The sequence below is a fragment of the Aythya ferina genome, assembly GCF_964211825.1.
Source record: "Aythya ferina genome assembly, chromosome: 7".
Lineage (NCBI taxonomy): Eukaryota > Metazoa > Chordata > Aves > Anseriformes > Anatidae > Aythya > Aythya ferina.
Genome location: NC_140302.1, coordinates 30981751 through 30991561, shown reverse-complemented (window position 1 = coordinate 30991561; position 9811 = coordinate 30981751). Strand labels below are relative to the sequence as shown.

General features: G+C 38.2%; 1 long non-coding RNA gene across 1 annotated transcript; it reads right to left on the bottom strand.

The window, feature by feature from the left end:
* Positions 1-518: 518 nt before the first annotated feature.
* LOC311440232 lies at positions 519-8479 on the bottom strand. The gene is made up of 3 exons (XR_014695279.1): positions 8151-8479; positions 7818-7912; positions 519-1259 (listed from the first exon to the last, which is right to left on the bottom strand). It is a non-coding gene; the product is annotated as an uncharacterized lncRNA (long non-coding RNA).
* Between the last annotated feature and the right edge of the window lie 1332 nt (positions 8480-9811).

Genomic DNA, 9811 nt, shown 5'->3' with positions numbered 1-9811 from the left:
AAATTCTGGTTCTGTCTACTGTTAATGTAAAGTAGCCTTGGCATTTATATTAGCAACTTGAATAGGAAGCTTAAATAGAACCTTAGCTTCCCACCTAGAAAAATGGGACAATGACATTCATGATACTCTGTAGGTGTGAAGAGAAATGTTTTGAGAAGGACTGTGAGATTATCTCACAATATTATGATATGGGACATATTCAGTTATAAATCAAGAGAACTGAGACTAAACCAGAAGTGGTCCAAATTAAATTATGGAGGTTGCACAGGAAACCTGCTGCAACATGTAAGATACTAACTTTGCTCTCAGACAAATGACAAGAATTCTTGTGTCTGATAAGACAAGACAGGTGAGTGATGTATATGATCTCCATGAATCAATGGCTATCTCAGACTGGAAATGGCACTCTATTTACTACTTGAAGAGAGAAATTTCACAAGAAAATGAAGACAAGGCATTAGAGGTAAAAGAACTATCAGATAAAATATATTTGTATGGTTTCCAATAAGCATCAGGATAATGATACAGCATTCGGTCAAATACACAGGAAAATGCAAGATGAGAAGTGGAAGTTTATACTCTTTTTATTGAAATTGTGTTGCATAGAAAACAGCATGTTGGTGTCACAGTACTTAAAGGATTTAAATGTATTAATTGTTGATGTACATCCATTAACATAGACATATGCTCAAAAAATATTACATACTCTCTGTCTCTACCAGCATTTATCACAATAGCTCTGCTTCTAGTGGAAAACAGAATCCTTTAAGTCCCAATAAGATACATGCTAAATGACATAAAACAGTTAACATAACCTATGCCATAATTATACATGTGGTTGTTATAAAATTATGTTGATAAATTTCTCTAAAACTGTAGAACTCACATTTGGGGGCTTGGTTTGAGGTAACGTGCATCAGAACCACAAAATGAAGGAAGAGGCGTGCTTGGAAGTTCTGTGTGTCTAATTTACAAATTTATTCAACTGAAAGAAGTCTCCTTGGAGGCCAATAGAGAAAGGGTCTGCACATTTCCTCTGCAGGAGCATATACATATGTCAGAAAAGGCATTGCTCCAGTATGATCATTACAGCCCCATGAGCACTTCATGTTAATTTGACGGCAGACCGAGTGGCTCCACCCACATCCAGGAATCTGATTCTTCAGAACAACTTTAAAATCACTGTATGAACAAATGCAACATCCCTCATAAGCTTAATTCTTTTGGAAATCCAGCAGCTGGGAAGATTCTAAAGATGCCTTGAAGAAGCAAATATACAGCAAGTTATGTTTATAAATCAGACCGTCAGCTTTCTATGGGTGGAAAAACAAATTCAAGAACTCCACAAATCACATCTTTGTTTCCATACATATCCCCTCTTCTCACTCCTTTTGCAAAATAATAATAATAATAATAATAATAAAACATAGAGAACTCATGCTTGATGGAATATAACTTTATTACTCTTCTTATACATTATGTATCTCAGGAAACAGGAATACCTAACTCACAGGAGAAGTTTTAGGATATTTTGTTGTGGTACCCAATGCTTATGTATTATGGAGAAATGCAGTGCAGGAAACCTGCACTAAAAAGGTGAAAAGAAACATAGTTTATTTAAACATTTCCAGTACTGATACAGATATGATTTTCTCTGATTAATATAGAATGAAAAAAAAAAAAAAAAAAAAAAAAAAGCAGAAATGAGCAGAAGGAAAAGTGGCAGTTTATAATGGGACAGTGGCAGCTCTACCATAACTGTGGTTAGGATTGTTTCCATTATAAATCCAGGCATGCACTCCCACTGCTACAAATCACAATAAAATATTTTCAGCTTCAAATATGGCATACATGGCCCCTGGCCAGGAAATTGTTTGGGCAAATTTGAGGTCATATGTCAGATATCAAATATTTTTTTGAAAATGAGTCACAGTTCATGCATTTCTATTTTCACTATTTAGTCACACCCCAAATAGCTGCTGTACCACATGGCTCATCCAGAACACATAAAACAAGGCTAATTAAAAATATATTCCTGATATCTTGTACATAAGATCAAGTCTAGGATATGAAAATTATATTTAAAAATTCCTCTCATGATTAATTCAGAACTACAAGATTGGTTAATGTATAAATTTTTGAGATTTTCAGCAAACAGGAAATTTTTCATGATGATGAAATGTATAAAATATACTTTATCAGAAATGTCAACCTATGCATCAGCATTGTCACTACATCGTGTCCATCCCAGGACTGAATGAGTGGGTACTCTCTTTGGATAACTGTACGAAAAAGCACAAGAAAATATCACGATGAAACAGTATTTCCATAGGCAAATTAGTCTAAGTACTAGTGCTGGCAAAAAGGAAATTTGGTTCTATTTCAGGCCATTTATGTAGAAATATTTGAGGTTCTCAGTCAGATATCTAGTGTAAGAATACTGAATTACATTAACCTACAGCCTTAAGCCAGGTGATCAAACTACTCTGGAGGCTGGATCTGTTGTGGTGGCTTTAGAAAAAAAGTGCCTAGTTCAGGACAAAGGAGTCTTGGGCTAAATCCTGACCTTTAGCGAAACCAGTGAAGACATCACCACTGAAACCAGTAAGCACAGCATTTAATACATGCCGGTTTGGTTATGCCCACTCTTTGTGGTTGTGCCTACACTTTGCGGCCCAGGCACACAATGGTGCACTACATCTACTCTCTGCACGGCAAACAAATCTTGGGTTGTGCCATTTTCTTTGGAGAGAAATTCATGCAGAGGGACAGAAGGAGCTTCAGTAAACTCCAGTGGATGTTTTGGATCAAGACAGATGTGAGGACAGCATCAGATGCCACCCCAGAAAGCATCTCCAGGACAGACAGTCCTAGAGGCCATTAAACATTTCCAATTTTCCAGCTTAAATTGAGTGCCTCCTCTTTTGTATGAAAGCAAGTAGTAGAGAGGACTAAAATTATGTAAATCCTCATGCATTTTAAGAAACTATGTATTATAGCTTTTTCTTTAAAAGAATTCCTCTTTTTAAACATGTCTGTGCATCGTGTAACTCAGTGTGCTTTAAGCATGACCATAGAGAAGTATTGAAAACCAAAGTTAACTTCTTCACAATAGAACATGTGCATATCATCATGTGGAATTTGGGCATCGCTATAGTGACTAACATTCTTGTGACACTGCCCCTCCAGGAATTTGATTCCTAGCAATATAAGATCAGGTTCATTTGATGTTTATATTGAATCTTGCCATTGGTTTGGCCATAATTGAGTTGCTTTTGATAATCCGTTAAACAGTTTCTGGAAAGTATTCAAGTGCTAAAATATCTTTTTATTAAGCTAATGAAAATCACTAGCCTGATATAAAGAGATGCAATTATGAAATCCACCCTGAAATAGCTTAACATCTTTTATTTCATCCTGCTAAGATTACAATACAGACATACTTTTAAATAGGAACCCTTCTTTTAAAGGGTTACAACTGAGTGTTTTAGGTTATCTGTAAATGTTGGCAATAACTTAGGGAAGTTCCAAATGCAAACAGATACTTGATACAAATGTACCAAGCTTCAAAAGAATCACTAAAATTTCCTTCAAAAAATAGAAACCAAATTAATATATAATAAAATTATTATGTTTCTATATGAAATGAGAAGACATGTAAATGGTCAACCTCCATTTTCCAAGAGCCACAAGAAAAAAAAAAAATATATGTTTTTATCATACTTTCCAAGAGTCTTAGAAGAATTGAGAGTGGAGGGCTGAATTAGCCTCTTACAGGAAAGATGTTTCCATCCCAGTGGTGACATAACATATGTCCTGGAGGTGCACTTTTATGGCCATTTTCTCAGCAGAGTAACTGCAGAGCCTGAACATGTTCATGGAGCAAAGCTAGACCTCCACGTGAGATCTGCTACATCTGTACAATGCTGTGCTTATTTGATGGATTTATATGATATCTGACTCAGTATGGTGATTATTTCTCCACTTGCTGAAAGTCAAATCCAAAGCACATACATGGCAGCAAAAGCCTCCCTACTAACTTCAGTAGTACTTGGATTAGGCCCCAACTACACTTAAAACTTTGATAGATAGGGGCCTGCAGTGCCCCTACAAGAAATTCATGACAAAGCATGCAGCTTAGGGGAGAAGGCTTCAAACCTCTGCAGATTCAGGTCCATAAGTTATCCAGTGTGTAGGTTAGTATGACCTCTGTGCACTGTCTACTGAGTTACTGTGGCTCCACTAGCATCTCCTGCCTGTCCCTAGAGGACTCTTCATCTTTTTTCCACATGCCCTGCCATGTTTGCCATGGCACCAAGCCCTGGAACAGAGCACAAGGACTCTGCCTGTCCTCCGTGCATTGTTAGAACCAGAAGAAATTCTCTTTTGAAGCTTTGCTTTATTCTTCAAGGTAAAGATACATGGATAGAGACATCTAAATACAATTATCCCTCTTTCACTAAGGTCTTCTTGTTAAGAAATGTATTTGAAAAAGCCAAACTCACTATAATATCTTCCAAAAAGGCAGACCAGATGTTTTTTCTATTTAAAACCATTTTAAATTTCCAATTTTCCTTCACTTTTATTGAAAAATAAGTGTTGAAATTAAATATGAAAAATCTCATACACATCCAGTATAATTGTGTTCCATCTGGCCAAGTGAAATACTTTTACCCATAAAGAGTTTGTTTTTTCAATCCCTCAGAATTTCAGCAACAAAAACTAAGAATATCCTTTTATTTACACAGTTTTTAAACAATGATTTTGCTTGTTTGTTTTGGAGTTGCTGGCAAGCCAGGAAATCAGTTTTGTTTTTGGTGATCTCCCCACTGTTAGAAGACAGCGTGAGAGGAAAACTGCCATTGTGCTATGTGAGAAATGATAAAACAAGGATCAAGACTGGGAAAGAAAGTGAGAGAAGATAGAAGTTGAAGAAAGGAAAGGATGAAGATAAAGGCAAGAAACCAGGAGTGTGAGATGATTTCCTCCTTGCCACATCCAAGGAGTCAGTATGAAGATCAACAATATCCTCAGTAGGAAGGATAATGAAAGTAGCTAGAAGCCCAGAGTCAAAGAGTAAATGGTAATATGAAGCCCCCAGCAACAATTATTACTGACAGCACATTATTTTTAAACAGATCTCAGAACCGGAGTGGAAGGAATCACAGAATCACAGAATTTTCTAGGTTGGAAGAGACCTCAAGGTCATCGAGTCCAACCTCCAACCTAACGCTAACAGCCCTCCACTAAACCATATCCCTAAGCTGTACATCTAAGCGTCTTTTGAAGACTTCCAGGGATGGTGACTCCACCACTTCCCTGGGCAAGGATGTTCAATTTTTCAACAAGTCAAAATTCCATGGAAAGCAGATATTGCTGGGGGCAGAGGGGTTGAAGAAGGTAGAGAGAAATCATTCAACCAAATCCAACTTTCTGTCAGAAAATGCTTTGTTGGAAAATATTCTGTCAAATTTGTTTAGGGCATATTCTTAAACTTGAGACCATGAACATTTGTTAAAACTTTGCATTCCTAACTCCCCATATAATGTAGGTCTTGAAGCTCAGTTAAATCTGAATTCTTCTAAATCACAACAGCTCTCTTACATTAGGAAGGGATGTTCATAATATGGACATGAGAGCTGGGGTTTAATATGAAAGGAGGCAGAGTCTGTGAAAGGGTTACTTCAGTCATAAAGGAGAACATCAGTATATTGGTGTATGTGAGCTATATTGATATATGTACCTATATTTGAAAATGATCACACAAAAAAAAAATCATTACATAAAATAAATACATATTTATTTGGAGCTGACTGACTCAGTCATCTCCAGTAGAAGTAAGTTGGTAGTTGTTCTGAATTCTCCACAATCCAGCCCTTCAAAGTCATGAAGTAGCACAGAAGCATCCAAGCTGAAATCCTGTGCCTGCCCTCTCTTCCCCACTGGCCTTTAAACCCAGGCCAGCACCTTCCCATGAGGAACCTCATGGTCCTTGTATCTCTCCCTTTCAGCACGTTTACTCAAGTGCTAAAATCTTACATTTCATTTATATCTGTGGACATTAGGCATCATCCAAATGCATTTGCCTTGCAGTTTCAGCAGAGCCCTCTTTGAGCACATCAGTTGCAGGACAGGTAGTGAAGAGCATGTCACAGCCTGGTCTCTCAGCTCCCAGCAGGTGTGTTATTTCACAGTGTTTTATCACAGCACTACAACAGGTGCAGGTCATAGCTTTCTGTCCAGGCATTTCATCTAGTGCAACGCATAACATCTTGGCAATAGGGAAAACTCTTTCTAGGGAATATTTTATAGCATACACATCGAAAGGCATTGAGAGAGTAAACAGCAATTAGGGAAAAGGCTAAGAACACTGTTAACCCCCTAAGGTTCCAAGTAATCATTGCCAAAGTCTATTTATTCTACTGTGGAATTTGTGTACAACCACAGGGGATATAAAATGGAAATGAAATCCCAGAAAGACCTTGACTGTGACTCTAACATAACAAGACAGAGCTACTTTGTTCATCCTAGCAAAGGCACCCGTGCCCCATGAACCACACAGGATAGCAGCATCTCAGTGTGTGACACCACTGAACATCTTGTCAGATTTCTCTTCACCTTTTTAAATTAACTCAGTTAACTCCCTCTGCTGCACCTGCTCATGGAACAATGATGTGTTTTCTGAAATATGGACTCTCCAAACGCAAACTGCATGCTGCTTGTAACTTGCCCCTGCAAATGTGGGCAACCAAGAAGCCACCATAAATCTCCAGTCATTGACCATCTGTCAGAAAGCTCTGCGACAATACACAAATCAAATCACAGAATGGCTGAGGTTTGAAGGGCCCTCTGAAGATCACCTAGTCCAACCCCCCCGCCAAGCAGGATCACCTTTACTCTGCACATTGCGCAGAATGGCATCCAGGTGGGTTTTGAATATCTCCACAGAAGGAGACTCCACAGCCTCTCTGAGCAGCCTGTCCCAGTGCTCTGTCACCTCACAGTAAAGAAATGCCCCCTCATGTTGAGGCGAAGAATAGATACATTAAACGGGAAAGGCAAAATGAGAAAACCTATAGTCTCCACTCTCTGTGGTAACAAAAGCTATGGTGAGGGCAATCACATTTGAGGAGGTAAAACATTATGTCTTTCAAGCAATGATAAGTGAACAAATACCATCAAACTCTTGCTAATGACCTCCTATAGGCTCTGTACATCTCTCAAACAGTGAGGCGTCAGAGCTGGAACCTATATCAGGCTCCCCAGGTCTGGCACACATGGGCAAGAGAGGTGACACTGTCCAGGAAATGGGACATGAACCTTCAGCTCCAGGTCCTTGCCTTGGAGCAAACAGTGCAGAGCTCAGCAGGGACCTGAAGGCATATGAAGCTAACAAGGCACCTTCTGGGAGGGAAAGCACAAAACACAGTGAGCTTCAAATGCACACAGTTTCTAATGCACAGCAGTAACAAGTTCTTTCTCGCTCTACCTCCACAGAAAATGTACTGAGTGCCTGGCTCCCATCACAGCAGATTTACAGAGCTACCATCCAGCAGCTGCGCAGCACATTAGCTACACATTGTTTCCCTGTCTTAGTAGGGGCAGTAGGAAAAGACAGAGATATTTAGCTTGGGCAAGGGGTCATGCCAGCATCGCCACCTGGCTTTCAGACCAGAGCTGATTGGCATTTGCCAGCTCCCACAGAGGAGGCTCCCTGTCTGTGAGCAATGCAGAGCTCTAACAAGTACAACCAGGTGCACCATGTAAAGGCACAGACACTCTTGCTGATTTTGGTTTTACACTGTTGTGCTACTCACGTTAAGCTTCTGAAATTTTTAATGGCTACTGTTGATCCAAAACTTCCATATCTTCTGTAGGTGTTAAAGTGCTGGAGCTTGCACCTTTCAGGTTTCTATTTGTCAGAAGAAATGAAGATATCTTAGCAAAACTTTTAAAACAAACAAAAAAAAAATCCATGAGAGCACACTCTCTAGCCCTGGAAACATATTTCTCAACCACAAAGATGTGCATACTGTAACATAAGAATATGCATAGAAAATTTAAAGCAATATTCCCTTGAAATTCAATACTATAAAACATTAAATATCGCAAGTTAAATCTGAATTCAATTTTTCTTCAAAATCACTAACCTGTATCTCTGTGCAATATTTCTTCAATTCTGTATGACATCCTTCTCACAAATACATTGGAATACCAAAATCCGTTCCATTAATTATGTACCCCTGCAGATTCTTCAATCTTCAAGAAATATTCTTACTCTTAATTTTTTTTTTTCCTCCTCTTCAGAATCAGTAAAATTAATACAAGTTTAACTCAGTCTTATTGAAAACAAATTTCTCCTATATTTATGCCAAACAGCAAGTACATCTCTGCAAGTTCATCAACTTCCATAGAGACTAACTCATTTGATCTGGAGAAAGACAGGGGCAAGGTGTAGCAGCCCAGCACCTGGAGGGTTGTGAAGTGTTCACCAGTGACATCATTACTAACAGCTGAGGGCTGCTGCTAGCAGAATCAGCTGCTTCAAAACTGGAGTGCCTAAAAAGCCAGTTTACGGGCTGTCCTATAGCTTTTGGGGAAGGTGGAGGGGGGAAGAAATAAGAGGGTTTTATAGTGCTTCAGCTGCCTTTGATCCTGTGTTTTAGGGTGTGTTTGCTAAAGAAATCAATTTCTTTTGATTTAAAACCAAAAATAGGGTTAAACTCATGCCTGATGTAACTCTTATGGAGTTACACTAGTGATTAATATTTTAGGGCAGTGGTGCAAGCTATTTTAGGTGCTGTGCTTTCTTTCAAGCACCTTTGAATGTATATATGAAATTCAAGGGTACCATAAACTAAACAATATTAGGAGTTGTAAATAGAGTCTGTGAAAACAGCAGAGGAATCTAGTAACACAAAAAAGGTGTTTTAGTCAGGAATGAATCCCATAGAGTTCAAGATAGAAAGATGTCACCATCACTGCGAAGGTCTTTTTCATAAGGATAACAGGAAAAAAATTAGAAAAGGCACGGATGATGGGATGCCATTTTTATGACTCTGGAAAACATCCAGAACCTAAGTTGAGGAATATATTGAGCTTTCATTTCTACATAGATGGATCCCTGTGAAGTGTAACCTATACCCCCGCTGCTTTGTGTGCAATGGATTTCCAAGGGACTCTTTGGGGAGAGCATGAGATTATTTGCTGGACTCAAAGCAGATTTCAAGTTTGAGAGGTGTCTAAATAAAACAGGGGAGAAACACTTCTAAAACAGAGGCTCCTCATATTAAGGAAATACCTTTTAAACAATTCAGCTTTCCTCCAGTGCTAATCTTTTACTCCTCCAATACTAATCTTTTCCTCAGAGAAGGATGAGTTAGAGACTTATTACTATTTTCACAAATCATTTTATCGTGTTTCCTTGAGGTTTAATAGGTGAAGCTGCTATAGGTTGTATGATACAGTGCAACTGAAGGATATTGTAAAGCCAAATCACATCTTTTCTTATCTCTTTGCTGTATCAAATTAGACAACTGAAAAGATTTCTCTTTTCATGAGTATTAAAAATGATGTTTAGTGTTCTAACAGTATAACTTTATAGAAATGCAATTCTGTAAAATATGTATAATTAGAACCAGAAGTATTCTTTTGGAAGAGAAATAGGTCTGCTTAGAGTTCTTTAGAAAAAAAAAAAATTAGTCTGCATTCACCAGCAATTCCAGAGAATTTTTTCAATCTAGCAACTTTTTCAAGCAATAAATCATCATTACTTTATGTTACTTTACATAGAGAGATAACTTATACTCTG